Source organism: Diabrotica virgifera, chromosome 1 (genome assembly GCF_917563875.1).
Source record: "Diabrotica virgifera virgifera chromosome 1, PGI_DIABVI_V3a".
Classification (NCBI taxonomy): Eukaryota; Metazoa; Arthropoda; class Insecta; order Coleoptera; family Chrysomelidae; genus Diabrotica; species Diabrotica virgifera.
In genome coordinates, this window is record NC_065443.1 from 3,815,959 (window position 1) to 3,837,460 (window position 21,502).

Here is a 21,502-nt window from a genome sequence, read left to right on the forward strand (position 1 = left end):
CAATAGTGTCAAAATTTCATAAATGTTAATAGTGTCAACATTTCATAATTTCGTGGACCAATTACAAACAAGCATTACACGGAGGTAAAATTGAATTATTCCTCCTAGTTTAAAAACGAGGATAGATTTTTCCCTCTCTGTTCCGTTTGGAGCTGAAAAGATAAATTGTGAGGAATGTTTAGAAACCAGTTTTTATTGTATATTCATTTTGTAGATAAATTGGAAAAATATGGTTGATTTTCTTTAATTTAACTTTATTCTGTGCTGTGGGTTGCAACCAACCAGAAATTAAATGGGACGGAGTCTCGAATGACCCATAAATGACCTGGCCTTCATATCATAAATTATTGTTGTTAGAGGTTCACGGTACAATATATATTTAATATAATCCCAGAAGTCGATTGTACTTAATTTTTGTAATCTAGCTGGTCAATGAATTATTGGTCCTCCTCTTCTTATCCATCTGTTCCAAAATTGCTCATTCATTTTACCTTGGAAAAATGTTATGATGAGAAGGAGCTCCATCAAATAAATGCCATAATTAATCGTTGACTAGTTGACTAAAATGTTGAGTGCCACAGCTACAGTGAAATAGGTAACTAATTTACTCTTCTTCTAACTACGCTACAACCCTTTGTAAGTATTAGCCTGCTTAACAATGTTCTTCCAATTTGCTTTGTCGGATACTTTCCTGCGCCCGTGCCAGATGTTCATAGATTTAAGAACTTCCTCTACGTCGTTTATCCATCTTTTACGGGGCCTTCCTCTTGTTATATTTCCTTGGGGCTTCTATCTATTATTTTGTCCAATATTAAATATGAAAGGGCTCAGTGAATCGCCTTGACAGATTCGTGTGTTTATAACTATGTCTTCGGTTGTCAAATGTCATACTCTTATTTTTGTTTCACATTGTTTATTGTTTGTTAATATCGTATACTAGGTTAATTATTAGTCTTTGGTTACGTAAGCAGTTACGGTAGGGTAAGCAGTTACATTTCCTAGTAAAGTCCACTTTACATCAACAATAATTGGACAAGAAATTGACAACAAGTTATTCAAGGTCAAATTCAAAACACAATTCTACATCCAATTTTGCCGTGAATAAAAAGAAAATAAAGAAATTTGACAAAATAAAACATATCCAATTGTTCTATTTCATCAAATTCCTTCATTTTCTTTTACAAACCATACATTTTGTACTCGTCAAATTTGGCCTTGAATAACTTTGTCAATTTCTTATTCAATTTATTGTTGATGTAAAGTGCACTTAAATCATTTCAATTCAAAATTAAAATAATTTGATCAATTTTCAAAATATCACAAGTTTAATGACGTTCTACACCTTCGGCAAAGAATTAAGGATTTGCATGAAATTTTAGTATGTTATAGTTTACCGTACCTATAGAAGTATAACTTCTTACGTGCGTACAAAGTACACACACATTCTTTTTTTTGCAGCAAAACGGTGCGTCGTATGAAAAGATGAGAAGATAGTTTTTTTATCGCAAATTGAACGAGGAATTCAAAAATGATTGTTAATTTGAAATATGTCAGTGGCGTACTATCTTTTTCTCTTTGAAAATTAAGACCGTTACCCGTATGCGCGCCAATGATGAATATCAAATCCTTAATTGTATGTCAAAACATGCACAATAACTAACCTCTTAAATCCCACCAAGTTTTATTACAATGTTGCCAGTAGTTTCGGCAAAATAGTAAAAAATGTGAAAATTTTGTTTTCTTCAACGCCCTGTATCTTGAAAATGGATGGCGTTACAATAAATTTTTATTAAACAAACCCCAATTATTTTTCAGTTTTTTAGCTATTATAGTGACGGTGTTACCTTTTTTGAAAAACATGTATAAAATTGTATCAAAAAACGAAAAAAAAACCGAAAAATGCGGTTTTTTATTTTTAAAGGTGCGTTTCACCAATTTTAAAAATTTGAAAAAATTCAGACTAAAACATTATGCAAAAATACACGTTATATATATTTTTTTTGTAAAAACGGATGTCTTAGTTATTTTTTTATACTCATTTAAAATTTTAGAATCGTTCTAAAATTTAAATTTCCCGCCAAAAATTAAAAAAAAAAATTTCGGACAGAACTTTTTAAAGCTTACAACTTTTTTATTTATAGTTTTTCGCTAGTTCTCGATGCGGCTGAGATAAAAAATAAAAACCTAAAAACCCTAATTAGGCTCTAGGTGGGTCACATGACCACCTAGGGGGCTAAAAATTTCAGAAAGTTAGTTTCGCTATATATGCTAAACGGTGACCTATATGGAATTTGAATCGAGTTGATGGCAGTTTTCATCATCTTCCCCGGCTAGGCCCTTTAATCTGATCAAGGTTATCGTGTATTAACTCGAATCTGTCACATCCAATATGGTCGGCAAATGTTAATACATGATCTTCTAAAATGTTTTTAATGTACATGTTAGCTATCATTCACCCAATCACCTTCACAAGTTGGGTATGTCCTTTTCAAGAAATACCATTCCATAGCACTATGCAGCCACCACTCTGTATGATGTTACAACTAGCATACCGTTCAACATATGGAAGCATGATTGACAAATCTTCGTCTGCAGAAGAGTTGGCGAACGGTATGTCAGTTGTAACCTCATATAGAGCGTTAATGTTGGAGGTGGCGGCATAGTGCTATTTCTTGTAAAGGGCATACCGAACTTGTAGAGGTGATTGGGTGAATGATAGCTGACATGTACAGCTGGTTCCTAAAAAAACTGATACGACTATTAGTAAGATTTGATCATTTTGAGCAGTGTATTTGATTGGTCTGACATTATATTATATTTATTATGACAGAGAAATAATAAAATAAACAAACAAACAACTGATTACATTATGGTTATTCGTAAATTGTAATAATTCTTAAGGTCTAAATTTTGATATTATTTTGAATTCCTGCATTTATAAAGAGTATAATATACTAATATACATTTAGGGCCATGAGAGCCAGAGTGCACTAACTGATTTTAACATTACTTAATAAAATCAAAGAAAATGATCAGAAGCTAACAATGGCCGATTGTTTTAGTAGTTTTATGTGGACCAAGAATCATTATTGGTCAATATACAACTACCAAAATAATCGGACATTGATAGCTACTGATCATTTTCTTTGATTATGTACAGTGATGTTAAAATGGTTTAAGCCACTCTGGCTCTCATGGCCGCATTTATATTGTAAATGATAGTTTTTACATAAAATATGGTTGTTGTTATTACTTTTATCATTATTAAGGATTAAACCAAACGACTTAACTCAACAATATGTTAAAGCAAGAAGCTAATGGTTTAAAGCAAATATAAGTCTTCATTGCTTCTGTTGTGGTGTAAGAGCTTGTTTTTTACTGCAGTTCTTCGTGAAAACTGTGACATCATTCTTGCAGTTTTCGTATCTTCAAAAGAATTTCTTCTAATCTCTCCAAAAGCCTACGATCTTTATGAGCGGTAGATATTTTTGGTCTCCCAGAACCTTGCTTTATTTCGAGAGTTTCTTATTCTCTCCAACTTTTATTAATATATTAAAAACTGTTGTTCTGCTTACGTTAAAATGGTACGCTACGGCAGATAGTGACCAACCTTCTTCTAATTTCGTTACAATTTTTACTTCTAGTTCTTTGCTAGCATGTGGAACCATTTTTTGAGGTGGAACAGAATAACTTATCTCACAAATTTTAAGATATGGCAGTGACAGTGACAGTATGTAAATAATAAGTATTTATCCTTCAAAATGCACTGCTTAATTTTCTACAAAATACGCTTTAAGAGTCGTATCAGTTTTTTTAGGAACCAGCTGCACATTAAAAACATTTAAGAAGATCATGTTTTGTCATTTGCCAGCCATATTGGATATGACAGATCAATGCTAATTCACGTTAACGCACGTCTTCATGTCGCTGGAATAGTTAATACTTACTTTGATGAAATTCAATTTAAAAATTATATTGGCCACCATGTAGCCTATATCGGAGTTAAACCTGATCAAGAACATATTAAGCCTGGATCCCGCGTACCAAAAAACAGTTGATTAATAGCAAGCTGAAAATTTGTTAATAGCTTAAGGGTGTCTAGTCGGACAAACTTTGATGTACGGGAACACTGGAACAGGGGAAGTTTTAATTGTGGAACAGGTTAAAAATTTGGAACGTCAGACTACAAAAACGTTCCATATATTTTGTCGGGCAGAACTTTCAATTGATTTGTTGCCATTTCATTAAACTCTCATGCAAAAAACAGACTGGTATTTATCACCAACTGGGCATTTTAATAAGTCCGACACGTAGGGGAGAGTTGGACAAAACCGGGTAGGTTGATAAAACCGGGTACCCCTTAATTCTTCTAATTGTCTGCTGCTATCTATTAGACAATGTTAAAATTAGTGCCCCTTTACCACCAACAGTCGTGTGTATTCATTTCTACCTTATTTGAGTAATCTGTGCCGGAGCAATAAGACCTCGCCTGATTTTTGATACAGGAAACTCGATTTTTAAGGTAAGTTTATAGCTGTTTTCTCCTCTAATGAATAACTAATGGCCATTTCAAAATTTAATACATGTAACCTAGTATATTACCTTTAATTTGGCCAAAAATTTTGAATATTATTTTATAACTTAAAAAATGAAATAACAATTAATGTCTTGTTTACGAGTTTGACAAAACCGGGTAGTCCGAAAATCGACAAAACCGGGTACCCGATTTTATCAGACCTGTTGTTACTTCTAGTTTCTGCAGTGGTTTTTTTGCTTTTAGTTAACTACAACATGTGGCTTCTTCTGTTGAAGAAGCTAGTAAGAAAGCTAGTAGGAAAAATTAAAAAAAAATCTCCAGTGTAAAAAAATTAAAAGTTAATGAACTGGACGAAAAAAAAAGAAAAAACGTGTAAAAAGGGCTGCACCAAAAACAAAATTTTGGAGAGTTTGGAGGAGGAAGATAATAATGACTATGCGTGTCTATATTACAATTAACTATTTTCAAATTATAATGCGAAGGAAGGCTGGATAAAATGTGTGTCTTGACCAAATGGGCTTGTGACGCCTGTAGTGCCTATGATGATGTAGATGAAGTTTTTATTTGTGACTTCTGTTCATAGATTTTCGATTTTTGTTCACATACTTTTAATAAATATTTTATTTTCTGCCCATTAGTCTTTTTACATGGTAATTAAGTTACTACCCGGTTTTATCATACCGGTTGGACAAAACCGGGTATTTTGAAATATTTTCATAAAAATTAAAAAAATTAAAAATCTAAGAATAGTTTTAAAAATTGACATTGGCATATCAAACTTAAGTCATTGGAGAATATTTCAATCTGCAGCAAACATTTGCTACTCTCACATAGCAAAAGATACAGACGGTTTTTGGAGTGGTACCCGGTTTTGTCCAACTCTCCCCTAGAACATGTCAAATGACAGGAATTATGACAGATGATAAACAGCAGTCCGATTTTTGCATGAGAGTTTAATGAAAGGGCAACAAATCAATTGGAAACAATTGATACAAAATACATGGAACGTTTTCGTAGTCTGACGTTCCAAATTTTTAACCTGTTCCACAATTAAAACTTCCCCTGTTCCAGTGTTCCCATATATCAAAGTTTGTCCGACTAGACACCCTTAAGCTATTAACAAATTTTCAGCTTGCTATTAATCAACTTTTTTTGGTACGCGGGATCCAGGCCTATATATGGCACTTTAAAACATCGCATTCGGAAAATTAATCCTAAACCTGAGACATGGGGAGGGGTAAGGATTTCAACACAAAAAATTTCACTTCACATGATAATAATTTCAAAATATTCGATATTTTTGTTCATCCATGAGTGTACATATATTATAAAAATATTAAAAAATTTTAAGATCGATCATTTAAATAATACATTTTACATATAAAATGAAGCTTTCAAAGATTTCGTGTACTAAGTCGACGAAAATGTTAAAATCGGTTAAGAAGTCATCGTCTACCCCTGCATACTACCCTTAAGCACCTGCCATAACTACATATTATGTATCATACCTGAGTCTACATGTTACTAGGCAACAAATCAACATCCATTGTTTAAAACTGAGCAGCTCACTTGATCACTGGTGTAATTTTTGAGGCCGATTCCCCCGGGATTTGTGGGAAAAAGCGCACCTTCAAATTCCCGGCACAAAGAACCTCAGATTTCGATCTGCGAAAAGGGGTAGTTGGCTGAGCTGAGCGAGAAAATCGGTCGATTTCGACCAACGTGACGTCACCAAATGACCAGAGCGATCAATAGTTTTCCGAGGGAGGTATCATCACCCAAGGACGTAGACAGGGGGTATTTTTTTATTGAGCTTGCATTCTATAAACTTTGTATTGTTGAAATTGTGCACAGCAGTTGATGATAGAACGTTAAGAGAAAGTATACAGTATACATTCCATATAAAGGAGAATGTATCCATCTTTTTATTCCATTCCATATTTTACCTATTCATGTCTTTTCATATTTGTGGTTTTTCCTTGTATATCAGTTTCATCTATTATTCTCCTGGATTATTTCCCCTTAGCGGTTTTGTTTGATATATTTATTTAGCTTCTCTGTGTAGTTTGAGGCTGTAAACGCGGCTGTAAATTTGTCGGACAAGAGATGGACAATCTTTATTAATTAAATATAAGTACTTTTTCTATTCTCATACTATAATATCAATTATGATGTCACTACCTGTATCATAATGAACTTCATTATGATACAGATTATCATTAAGATACAGATTTTTAACCAATAGAATCGCGATATGGCATTCGCGATAAAGGTGGTACACGCGCAGTGACCAAAGGCGAGTCAAATACATACAGTAGACGCCCTCTTAACCGACCTCCCTTTAACCGACCGTCGGCTTAACCGACCGACCCTACTCCTTTTTGGACGATACTATTTTTAGATTAGAGGTCATACAAGTTTCATAATTTGTCTTGTGAGTGATATTGTTAATTACATATGTATATACACATCGACGTTCGTTTCACTTTATGTTTTGTCTTAATTTGTTTGAAAATGAATCGTGACCCATGGGAAAAGTTATAGCGGACGGACTATATGTACATACTACTTTTTTGTTTACAGATCATAAAATATATATATTTTTAATAGAGTTACATATGTAATGTCTTTCTGAGGGTGGTTTTAAAGATTTTCGGTTTAACCGACTTTTTGATTAATTATCCGACCTATGGGCAGGTCCCGTCATGGTCTGTTAAGAGGGCGTCTACTGTACGCTTTGACAGTTCTCAATATGTAAACAAACCGTCAAACTGGCAAACTACTGAATTTATTTGTGTTACAAAATTAATAAATTTGAATATATTTTTGTTGTGAATGATCATAGAAAAAATAGTGTATACAACTTGCATTTAATTATCATTATGAAGCTCATACTCTATACGAAACTCGCCGCATACGGCTCGTTTCGTAACCCTCATACTCGGTTCATAATGACCATCATTAAATGCTCGTTGTATAATATACTATTAAATTGAAAATTAAGAGTTTTGTAATGACAAAATCGTAAAGTGCGACACCCTAAAAACTGCACCCTAAAATTTTTCAGAAAGTGGTAGACTCGCTCAAACGAAGCAGTTAAGACCATTTTTAAAACTTTTGTAATCATCTTCCAAAAAGGACGATGTACTGTGGACTATTTGTCAAATTAAAGTAAAAAAAAACGGTCAATTTTCATATTTTGCGTCTATACGTATAGGTCTGGATCCCGCGTATGAAAAAAAGTTGATTAATAGCAAGCTGAAAATTTGTTAATAGCTTAAGGGTGTCTAGTCGAATAAACTTTGATATATGGGAACACTGAAACAGGGGTAGTTTTAATTGTGGAACAGGTTAAAAATTTGGAACGGTCACAGCATGAAAACGGCACATTTATTTTGTCCGACAGTACAGACTTAAACTCTCCGAACAGAGATTAAACTCTCATGAAAAAATCAGCCTGCTATTTATTACCTGTCATAATTCCTGTCATTTGACATATTCTACATGTTCCACTCATTAAAACGCCCATTTGGTGATAAATAGCAGTCTGATTTTTGCATGAGAGTTTAATCTCTGTTCGAAGAGTTTAAGTCTGTTCTGTCGGACAAAATAAATGTGCCGTTTTCGTGCTGTGACCGTTCCAAATTTTTAACCTGTTCCACAATTAAAACTACCCCTGTTCCAGTGTTCACACATATCAAAGTTTATTCGACTAGACACCCTTAAGCTATTAACAAATTTTCAGCTTGCTATTAATCAACTTTTTTTTCATACGCGGGATCCAGACCTAGTATAAGTCATATAAAAACGTTCAAAATGACGTTTTTTTATATGTTTTTATATATTTATATCCTTATTTGTGTATTTTAAAGCAATCTTTTTCAAATTTGGCACATTAAAACTATAAAGTATGTTCTTTTAAATGATGCTAATTAGTATTTTTAATTGTTATAAATAAAGCTTCTGTTGATTTAAAAAAGAGACATGTTCCAAATTTTCCTTATAGCTTTTGTTTAATTGAGAAAAATGCAAGGTTGCCAAATATAAAAAAATAACTTTCCCATAAGCAATGGTTAAAAGGTTATTCTAAATATTTATAAGCAAAAAATCAACATGTTTTTGCAAAATGATTCTGCAATATTTAAAATCGTTTTTATGCATTATAATTATTTAATAATATTGATACATATTTATTTAATTAAATTGATAGAATAAACCTTCTTCTTTCAGGTACTAGTACACTTTAGAAGACCAAAAATAAGCATTTTTTCAAGATTTTTTCTCTCAGAACCTTTATTAAAAATGAACATAAAACTTTTTACATATTAATATCTATTTCTTAAAGAATACAAAAAATATATCTTTTTTTATTTGTGTACTTACACTAATATTGTTGAGGTCGCCAAAGTCGAGACCTCGAGAAAAAGTAGCTCCGATGGCGGACAGTTAATCTCAGGATTGGAATATCTGAAACAAAAAAATCGTACGGCATTTGAAAAAGGAAGGTTTCTTAATTTACTACCGTTAGTGAAAAATTCCTCAAAAGAAAGATTTTACGGAAATTTGAAAAAATTTTGTGAAAAAATCACCCGTTTTTCTTCAGTTTTTCATGGTTAAAAAATATTTATCTCTTATTTTTTGGTTAAATTGTGGTAAATTTTCACGTAAGAAACCTTCCTTTTTCAAATGCCGTACGATTTTTTTGTTTCAGATATCCCAATCCTGAGATTAACTGTCCGCCATCATTTGTCGAGGCCTCGACTTTTGCGCCCTCTGCAATATTAGTGTACGAGCATAAATAAAAAAAGATATATTTTTTGTACTCTCAAAGAGTTAGAGATTAACATGTAAGAAGTTATATGTTCATTTGTAATAAAGTTTCTGAGAAAAAAATTCTTGAAAAAAATTATTATTTTTGGTCCTGTAAAGTGTACTAGTACCTTGCTAAATACCCGTAGAATTACTGCAACATCATTATTTTCTGATTTATAATATTGCAAAAAATTAATTTGGAATAAATAAATAAATTAACTTTTAAACTGTTTAAAACTTTGAGCATATTATAAGCACCACAGAAAACAGGAAGGTTCAAATAATATTTTTTAGAAAATTAATAACAATTATATAAATCCGAAATTTCTGATTTAGTGTTTTGTAATTTTCTAAACAACAAAAAGGATAAAAACATCTTATAAAAGACCATGTAACATAATTTTTAGTATTAAAAAAATTATTGAATATTGAAACAATATAATGAATTTACAATACCTGTATTTCATCTTCTTCTTACGAATTTTCTTTAAATTTCATGTATTTTATTTTTATAAAATGTCACAACAAAATGATTCCATAATCTTCATTTTCTATGATCACGTGCCTTTCGGCGTCCAGCCAATTTTCTAAACCCCTTTACAAATGTCAAGTTGACATTTGGAAAATATTTCATAATTATTTACACTTCATCTAATTTACTTACCGTTGCACGTCATTATCATTGACAGAGATCGAAGTTGACATAGTTGCCAAAGTATAAAAAAATCCTGAATCCATTTTAAATCAAATAGATCACATAATTATTAAACAGATGAAATAGAGAATGTGGAAAAATCCCCTTACGAACAATTCACACATCCACCATTTCGGGTTGGGAAAAATTTTTTGAATAGAATCAAAGATCCAAACACCAGTTCTTAGAAATGTGTTTCGCCCTCTTCAACCTCTCTGGGCTTATCAATAAAGATGAGAGGTTGAATATCTTTAGACACATTCCAATCAAAAAAAAAAAAAATTACAAATTAATTAATTAATTAATCAAACCATTAACCTTGGATCTTTTGATCACTGAGTGTGTTTCAAGGATCTACATCTCATGTTTTTAAACATATATTTTACTTACTTTAAGTAATTAGGGAATTAAAACTTGAGACTGTCATTGTCGGACTTGCCGTAGATTTACGCACCTTCTATGTCTAGGTCTCGAATGTTGTTTTTTGATTGGAATGTGTCTAAAGATATTCAACCTCTCATCTTTATTGATAAGCCCAGAGAGGTTGAAGAGGGCGAAACACATTTCTAAGAACTGGTGTTTGGATCTTTGATTCTATTCAAAAAATTTTTCCCAACCCGAAATGGTGGATGTGTGAATTGTTCGTAAGGGGATTTTTCCACATTCTCTATTTCATCTGTTTGATTTCGTACGAGTGGTCGTCAAACCATTAACCTTGGATCTTTTGATCACTGAGTGTGTTTCAAGGATCTACATCTCATGTTTTTAAACACATAATTATTGTAAACATGGATTTTACAACAAAACAAATTAATATTCAATGTAAATAAATAAAAACTTTAGAAATAGAAAACAAGAATTAAGTTATATTCTTACGTTAAAGTAAATAATAAAAACAGTAAATATAATAAAACAAATACTTACAGTAAAGAATATAAACAAATATGAAGTGTCATCACCGCAACTGTCAAATAAATGTTACCAATTTATTCTAAAATGTCACCTTCGTTCGATTACAGCTACAGTGTGTTCCGAACAAATGTGCTTCATAAAAACGCTTTATAATCTATTTATACAAATTAAATGAAACATATTATTGTATATTTCTTTAAGTTAACATTGATAGAAATCTTTGAATATTATTTCTACGCGTATATAATAAAATATGTCTAGTGGCTGTAATTCCCGTGTACTCTGCCAAATGATTCTAAAAAGGAACAGACCTACCGCCTAAATATTTCGTGTTGGTATCATGTGACCTCACGGGCTATGACGCGGATGACGTGCAACGGTAAGTAAATTAGATGAAGTATACTATCCTAAGGTTTTAGCAACGCTGTGGGGTTCAGACGTCAGAATCCGTAAATGACGTAAGGGTGTTTTTGTAGTAAAAAAAACTATACATAACGTTTTTAATAAAATAAAACCATCGAAAAGTCAAAATTTTGGATTTAAGAGCGCATGCGCAAAATTTTGAGTCGATGCTTTTAAATGCATTCATTTTTTTTAAATTCTCAAAAAACTAATAAGTATTTTTGAAAAATTTAAACACAGAATAAAAGATTACATTATTACCGAGGGCCTAAATTTTCAGAAAACTTCTATAATGTTTATATAAGTTACAGGGGTGAAAAAATGGAAAATATAGTGTGATTATTAATTTCAAATATCTCATTCAAAAAAATTTTTTTTGTTTATTCTAAGTGACTGTCGTCCCTCGATAATAATGTAATCTTTAATTCTGCGTTTAAATTTTTCAAAAATATTTATTGGTTTTTTCGGAATTCGAAAAAAAAATGCATTTAAATAGTATTGGACTAAGATTTTGCACCTATCCCCTCAAGACACTTTGGAAATAAGCACTTCAATTGATAATTCTACTTCTTTAAATAATTTATAACTTTGAGTGAAATAACACATTATACTGTAATTTGCAGTTTTTTTTTTTCCAAAAGTACATTAATTTTTATGTTTTTTTTTAAACTAGCCTCTTAAAAATACACGATCTACGCCCTGGGCTTCCCCTATATTAACGGCGCACAATTGGACATACACTCTTTATCTGAATTGTCAATCGCCCCTCGATTCACATTGTCAAACAGGAAATTAGTCCCGAAAATGGGGTAGATTTATTTATAGTGCACTTGAAAAAATGTTTGTCTAAAACAACCAGCAAGTGCATGCTCTAGAAAGATATTTATATCTGAATATCTGGCAAAGTGATTTGTTCTGAGAAGAAATCGAGCAAAGCTTGTTGAAAAATTGCTTTTGTATGATCATTTTGTTCAATAAAAGATTATCTTGATTTTTTGAGTGTTTATAACCAAAATTACAAGTGGTTGAAACACGGCCACATTTGAAAATCGTCTAGAAATGAGGGTATTAAACACAGAGTGGTGTAAGTCATATTTTTTAAATGATTTAAGTCTTTTTTTATAACCTTGATATATAGACCTCTTGTCATTAGGAAAAGTGGTGTAAGTACTTACAGTAATACAGTAAGTAATGGTAATACAGTCTTAGTTGTTCTTACTACCAAGAACAACAAAAAATCAAAAATATGATAAAAAATAAAGTTTATTTATAGAAACTAACAAAAACTCATACTCAGAGGCTCTAGAGCAACTTTTTTGAAGATAAGGAGATTTCTGAGTAGCCAATGATTCAATCAAAATCCGATATCGGATGGTAAAATGTCATATCCACTCTATTCTTCTTTATAATGCTGAAGTTTGGACTGCTAATGTTGACTTAAAGAGAAAGCTGAAAGCTTTTGAGATGTGGCTTTTTAAGAGAATCATAGTCCGAAGAAATAGTGTTACACATATTGGGAAGAGCCAAAGAACTTTTGACCACCATTATAAGGCGAAAGACAGCATATTTGGGGCACATACTTAGAAATGATAATTACGATTTGTTGCAGCTGATTAGGAAGGGTAAAACTGAAAGAAAAGGGGTCGTGGTAGATGACAAATATCCTGACTGAAATTCATTTGCGACTTCTTCTTCTTTTAGTGCCTATTCGCTTCGAATATTGGCGATCATTCTGGCTATAATTATATTATTAACTGATGTTTTAAATATATTAGTTGTTGTTGTTGTGGAGAACCATTTCCTCAGGTTCTTTAACCATTATATTTTTCTTCTCCCAATTCCTCGTTTTCCGAATACTTTACCTGGAAGGATTACCTTCAGTAATCTGTATTTAGTGCTGTTTCACATTATGTGTCCGAGATATTCTAACTTTCTCCTTTTAATGGTATACATCACCTCTCTTTCTTTGTCCACTCTTCGTAATACGGTCTCGTTGGTTATCTTGTCCGTCCATGATATCCTTAGGATTCGCCTGTATAGCCACATTTCGAAGGCTTCAAGTTTTTTCTCCATTGCTTCAGTGAGAGTCCAAGATTCAACTTTTGCCATTCGCGACTAGACCGGGTTAAACACACAGACGCTTTTAAGAAAAGCAGAAAATAGAGACGAATTTGCAATGGTTATAGCCAACCTTCATTAGTAAAGTCGGCACTAGAAGAAGAAGAAGAGGCTCTAGGTAAAAATATGTCTTTAATTTTATCCAACTACGATAGAAATTTTCCTAATATTGCATCTGAAAAATCTGCTTCAAATTCAAAATTAAGTTTAATCTAATTTTTCGCCATTCTTCGAACAATTTCTCAGTTAGGAATCAAGAGAGGAAAGCCAGTTCTTCTCCTGCTGTATCTTCTAACTAATTATTCAACCCATTTTTTCTCAGTCCTAAATTTTCTTTTTAATTTTTCGAGGACGATTTCCGCAATGGAAATCGAAACGTCAAACAATAGTTTTCTTTTAAGAAATGTAATTTTCGTTACACCAACAATTGTGGCTCAATCCCAGAAACAAAATCTTATATTTAACATGCCAAAAGAAAACAGTTTTAGAACTTTTCCGGTACAAAATGGGTAATAAAATTGGCCTAAAATGGGACAGTTCCCGGGAATTGGCTGTATACCATATTAGTTTAAAAAAAATTATAAAATTGTTCTTCGTGATCGATATTATGATTACGGGGAAGTGGCTATAATTATAAAATCTATAAATCGTTTTGAAGAAATTTGTATTATACAAAATTTTAATGACTATATTCTTGTTTCGGGAATCACTTTAAAATGTAATGATTTTGATATTCTTTTTGCTTCAATTTATTCTATTTGTTTCCTATCCTTTTATTGTAGGTACCAAATAATAAATATCTCTATCATGTCTCTGTATTTTCTTAACAATTCCTTTTCGATGTAGGACCGATAAGCCATTATATTTCTTTTTAAAATGATGTGGGTAACTATTATTATACATTACCTAATGGCACACGGGTAAAGATCCACCGTCTATAATAATAATTACAGATTGATTGTTTGCAAGAATGTAGTATCTTCTATTCATCTGCAAAAAAGTAAATTATGGCGAAGGTTACAAGTGTCCTTCGCCATTTTTTAAAGTTATTGGCAAATTTAAAAAAATGGTGAATTCACTCAATTTCAAGATTACTACCGTGTAATAGAAAAAAAAGTAAACGTAACATATTTAATATTATTAGAACACATACATAATAGTACGACTACGTTTTAACAAAGATCTGCAGATATAATAAGGGACTTCTCAATTCTGACCAGTTATTTTATTCTTTTAGTCAATAAATTTTAAGTCTCGCTTAAAAAATGGTATATCTATTGAGGAAATAGTTCTTTCTTGTCTTGTCTTGTCTTGATTTCAAGACAAGATCAAGACAAGAAGTAATTTTCGATTTCAAGACAAGACAAAAAATTGTATGTCAATACCAAAATTTCTTGTCAAGAAAACAAGAAATCTTGAAATATCTTGACTAATAATGAAAACTCTTTGTGAAAAAGATAACAATATTTTAATATAACATAACATATTTTAATTCGTTGAATATTTTTTTTTGCTAAAACGATTTACAAAAATATAAATTAAAAATAATAATGACTAATACTTAGCTACCTCATCCTGTTGAAAATAAAATTGCAAACTAGATTTTATATCAAATGTCGGAATTGATAAGCAATGAATTAAGGCAGATAATACTTCTCATAGAGTCAACGCCTAGCCGATTTCTTGGCTTTGTTATTGTTAAAGCTGCGCTTGAAAATAGGCTTTCCGCAGATACAGATGTTGCTGGCGTTCCGAGAAAATCCTTGGCCATTTTCGATAATAACGGGTAGATATTTTCGTGTCTTCTCCACCAATCAAGTACACTCTCAGAATCTTCTGACCTAGGCTTATTTATTTATTTTTCAGTTTCATACTTCCAACATTGTAAGTTATCATTTTATCATTATCAGCTTTCTTAAAAAAGTAAGTAACATCTAAATCAAATTCGTTTGTATTGGATTCTGTATTGGTCTGGTATTGGATTCTGTCGATCATAAGATCATTCTATTTATTAAAGGGATTTATTAAAGTAGTTATCTGTATATATTTCTTCAAATTTTTGTACTGCTTCTGATTGTAGAAGCTTTCCCCAAGATGAAGAGGAAAATGCCACTACTTTATGCCGAGGATCCAAAATAAGAACAATACAGTATACCCAATTAGTTTTGTTATGTTTCATCGGTTGCACCTCTATAAATTTTATTATTAAATTCATTAGCCCAATATTTCCAGTTTGTCTAAAAGTAAGCTTACTCCAATTACCTCCAATGGGAGTGTGCAATATTTTTCCCCTTGCGAAACATACAAAATCCTTATTTTAAGCATGCAACTACACATCAATTTTGCCTTCGTCGGGAAACAAATTCAGATTGGGTACTCCCCCAAGTGGCAGTGGAGGCCGTGTTACCACGCAACGCAATAACAAGGTCGCCAGTGAATCACCGGACCGGGTGATCAAGAAATTTCAAGATCTTAAAATTTATTGAGTCAAGACAAGATATAAGATGTCAAGAAAACGTCAAGACAAGATTTTTTAAGATTTCTTGATTTTTTCTCAAGACAAGACAAGAAGTTGTGGTCAAGACAAGAATTCTTGTCTTGTCGACCCCTAAGTATAACACATCACCGTTTTTTTCTAATATATAATATGAAGGTTAGAACAAAACTAGAATGTTCAGGTCAGCTCATATCAACTCTCAGGATGATGACGTATCATCATCCCGATTTAAACCAACTGCAACTCATATTCCCCCCCTGTTTTTATCGAGAGGGTCTTGTGTAGTATGGATCCAATATTTCGTCATCTTTCGCAGATCATGTTGCCATCGTGTAGGTAGTCTTTCTCTATTTCATGTATCTGTTCTTGGTGTCCATTCGGTTAACTTACCTGTTCACCTTCCATCCTCTATTCTGGCCACGTGACCAGCCCATCTCTATTTCAATCTTCAAGCTCTCTCCACAACATCTGTAACTCCTGTTTAGTATAGATCTTCATTTGTGATCTTGTCTTTTATCGTTACTCCTATCATTGAACGTTCCATCTTTCTTTTGATTATAATTATTTTTGAAGTAGTGTTTTTTTAATAATAATATTTCCCCACTGTATATGTCATCACTGGAAAAATACACTGATCAAAGTCTTTACGCTTTAGATTAATCGGTATGTGGCCTCCTTTAACGTTTCTCAGAGCTCCATATGCTGCCCATCCATCTGCTATTCTTCTTGGTACCTTACCTGTTTGGTTATCCTTCTTCTTCTTGTAGTTCCTTCTCCTATCGGAAATTGTCCATCATCACAGCTATCCGTATCTTATTGGCGGCTGCTCTGAAAAGATCTACTGAGCTGCAACTATACCACTCCCTTTCTCAACAGGAAATTATTCGTCTTCCTCTGGATCTTTTACCCTTAATTTTGTCTTGCATTATGATCGTTAATATCTCATATTTCGCACCTCTGTTAATTTGGCCTAAATATTCCAGGTTTCTTGTTTTAATGTTCTTTATGAGCTCGCAATTCTTTTGTAGCCTTCTTAACACATCTGCATTTGTAACTCGTTGGATCCATGGTATTTTCAAAATCCTTCTTTAGCACCACAAATTAAAGGCTTCCAACTTCTTATATTTTCTACTTTTAGTGTTCAGATTTCCATTCCATACAACAAAGTCGAGAACACGTAGCGTCTTAAGGCTCTTATCCTCAGCTCCAGAGGAAGGCCTCTTTTAACAAATATTTTTTTCATTTTTATGAATACCTCTCTTCCAATTTTAATGCATGTCCTGATTCCTCTGCCTTGGTCATTATTTTCGTTTACTCGGGTTCCCAGATATTTATAGTCGGTTACTCTTTCTACATATTTTCCGTCGATATCTAGCCTTTTTACTGTATGTTGCATATAATCATGAACTTGGTTTTCTTAACGTTCAGTTGTAGTTCATATTTTATACTGACTTGATGTAATCTATTTACTAATAGTTGCAGTGCTTTTAGGCAAGCCGCACACCAAAGAAACATGAAACGAAAAACATGAAGCATGAAACGAAAAACATGTTTCATGAAAAGAAAACACTGCTAAACAAATCTCGAAAGTCCGCCTACCAATGAAACGAGTGTGATTCATGCTTATAAAATATTTTTATTTTCGGAGAGTTTCATAAATGGCCGGACGTTTATTTATTTAGCAGTGGTTTATTTCCATGAAACGTAATTTACGTTTCATGTTTCTTTGATGTGCGGCCTGCCTTAGAGTGTATGCAAAAATAACGGTGTCGTCTGCGAATCTTATGTTGTTCAAGATTTTTCCGTTTATTGATATACCCTGTTCTCATCTGATATTGCTTCACAATATAACACATATAACACGCAACACTGTATAATACCTCTTTTAATTTCTATAGTTTCCGTTTCGACATTTTCGATTTTGACCTTTGCGTTTTGATTCCTGTATAGATTGACAAGAACCCGTATATCTCGACTGTCCACATTCTTTTCTTTTATTACTTCTATATTCTACGGGTTTCTGATGTCGTACTCTATCAAAAGTCTTTTGATAATCTATAGAGCAAACAGAGAGATCCTGGTTCATATCTAGTCGTCTTTGCGCGAGAACGTTAAAAGCGAACAGAGCCTCTCTTGTTCCTAGTCCTCCTCTAAATTCAAACTTGGTATCATCTATATCTATTTTTTTGTATAATCTTCCATGTATTATTTTGAGGAATATCTTAAGTGTGTAGCTTATTAAAAAAGTGTTCTGGGAGCATTATGTCGCATGTACTGACTGGTAATATTACAAATGTTGACAGCAACCAATCTTGGTTGTCCTTCCTAACCTATTCTAATTTCGTATCCAAGGTATACGTATTTATTACCAAGTTCTTCGTATTTCTGAATTTTTAAATTGTTACTGGGCACGACGTTAGTCATGTATTTTGTTTTGGGGATATTTATTTTTAAATAGATTTCTCTGTAGACTCTTCCCAACTCTTCCAACATAGTGTTGATTTCACCTAGGTCATCTCCTATCAAAACTTTATCATCAGCATAACTCAGGTGGTGCAGTCTTTTCCCATCAATACTTATTCTTCTTCTTTAAGTACCTTATTCACCTAATCGTTTGGAGGCCTTTGAAAAGTGGCTACACAGACGTACACTGAAAATGTCATGGACAGCTGTGCTGACAAATATGGCAGTCCTTAAGAGAGCAGTCCAAACGCTGCCCGCGAGCTGCTTGATAACATCAAAAATAGAAAGCTAACCTATTTTGAACACGTAGTAAGGGGATAAAAGGAGATTAAAAACCTATCTACATTACCAAATACCACAGGAACAAGCAGGGTTTGTAAAGGGTAAAGGTACAAGAGAACAAGTCCTGAACCTGAGACAACTCATTGAAAAGTCTAGAGAATTTCAAGTACCTATGATTATATGCTTCGTTGACGACCAAAAGGCATTTGATTGTGTAAGCTGGATAAATCTGTGGTCAATTTTAATAGAAATGGGCGCACCAATGCACCTGGTGACACTTATTAAAAATCTGTACCAGTCTAATATAGCGACAGTACGACTAGATCAGAAGGTCTCAAACCAATTCAAGACCGAGAGAGGTGTTAGACAAGGATGCGTGTTGTCACCTGACTTATTTAACATTTATGGCGAACATATCATGAGGATGATTTTAGAAGGATGGGCCGGTGGAGTAACAGTAGCTGGTAGGAAAATATCCAATTTAAGATTTGCTGATGACATTGATGGTCATTGAAGATACACTTATAGCAGCAAATGAGCAAGAAATGTTTGATCATCTGCGAAGAGTTGAGTACGAAAGCAATAAGTTTGATCTGAAAATCAATAAAGCTAAGACAAAAATAATGGTGGTCGACAGATTTGACACTATTCAGCTGACTAACATGTTGGTTTGAAAATCAATAAAGCTAAGACAAAAATAATGGTGGTCGACAGATTTGACACTATTCAACTGACTAACATATTACAGGAATACCAGATAGTAAACACCTTTGTCTATTTAGGGTCTAGTATAACTAACGATGGTAACTGTGAAGTAGAAGTTCGGAGACGTATTGGTACGGCAAAAAATGCGATGAGTCGCCTAACTAAAGTTTGTAAAGACATATCTATCTCTCAAAATATCAAGATGAGACTGGTGAATGCCCTTGTATTCTCAATATTTCTATACGGAGCAGAGACTTGAACTCTTTGCGCATGCGAGCGCCAAAAAATTGATGCCTTTGAGATGTGGTGCTGGAGAAGAATGCTGCCCATACCTTGGACAGTTCATAGGATAAACGTTTCCATTCCAAACCAACGCAATATTAAAAAAGGCTGTCCACAATATGTATGCAACCAACTCTGCAATTCTTTAATCACATGGTTCGCAGAGGTGATGACAGTTTGGAGAGATTAATTGTTTCTGGAAACGTTCTGGGGAGAAGATCAAGTCAAGAGGACGATCACCAACTAGATGGTCTGAACAAATTAAGCATTCAGCTGGAAACTCATTCTGCGAAGCTCTTAGAGCAGCTAAAGATAGAGACCAATGGAGAAACATTGTTAGGAATATTGGAAGAAATCACGATCCTCTGTAATGAGGAAACGACAAGAGAGAGAGTAAGGAGAGACCGGTATATATGATTTTTGTTTTGTAGACAGCTGACCTAAATAGTGTCTTGGCGCTCACTTCATACCCCTGGCGGAGGTTCCTAAGCCAAGATGTTTTTCTGCGTCCGGGATCTGCTGCCAGGATCTTTCCTTGGATAATTACATGTAGCATGTCAAATTTCGGATTTCTCATCACGTTGGCAAAGTACTCTAGTTTTTTTCTTTTTATGATATTCAATACTTCTCTTTCTTTGTTTAGCGGCTGCATTACCGCTTGATTTGTTACTCTGTTCGTCCACGATATCCTCAATATTCTGCGGCAAGCCCACATTTCAAAAGCCTCAGTCCTCTTGCACATTGTTTCCGTAAGGGTAAATGCCTCCATTCCATAGAACAAAATTCTGAATACATAGTTACGTTTAATACTTATTCTCAGAGCTCAATCGATTTAATACCATAGGTATCCGAGATGAATAGTTTTTTCCTTAGAGGGTATAAATAAATAATCTTTTATTATTTACGGAATTGTTTTCGCAAAACATTTTCTGGAATTATATTGAGTCAACGAAATAACAATGTCTGACCTGGTTTTCAACAGTTTATGCTCATAAATAAGTTATTATAATGGATTTATGAATACTAACGGAACAAAATAGCTACAATGAAGGTATTTTTATAATTTCGCTTCTAATTGACGTTTTAAATCCTCATTTTTATATTAAAACATGTAATAGGATCTAAAATTAATATAAATTATGAACTTGTAGAGAATTACAATTACTGTAAAAATAAAAGGAAAACTGTAAAAATATTAGTAACAGCAGCAAAGAGAAAAATTCGAAGATAAAATGGAAGAAGATAGCAAAAGCAAACTACTCTCGGTTTACGGCGTTCTCCGACGTCTTCCGACTCCTAACCGCCATTCTTCTCTGTTTAACCATAGACCTGGAGGGATTTCTCGTTCCTCTAGTTCTTTTTCAATTCCCTCCCTCCATCTTCTTCTCGGCCTTCCTCTTTTTCTTCTTCCTTGTGGTGTCCATGCCAAAATTTGTTTAGGGATCCTATCATCTAGCATTCTCTGTACATGGCCGTACCATACTAATTGTTTTGTTTTTATGTCATCAATAATTGTATGGGTGGCTCCCATCATTTCTCGTATTCTCTCATTTGCTATCCGATCTCTTCTTGATTTGCCTTCTGCTCTTCTCTAGAAGTCCATTTCTGTTACTAGTAACATTTTCTCCGTTCTTTGTTTCAGTGGCCAAACTTCACCGCCATATGTGATTGCACTTTTAAGTATGGTATTTTATATTGTATATTGTTCGTTTTAGATACTGATTGGTCCCACATAATGCAGTTCATCACGGAAATGGCTTTTCTACACTGTATGTTTCTGTCTTTTATAGCAGCATCC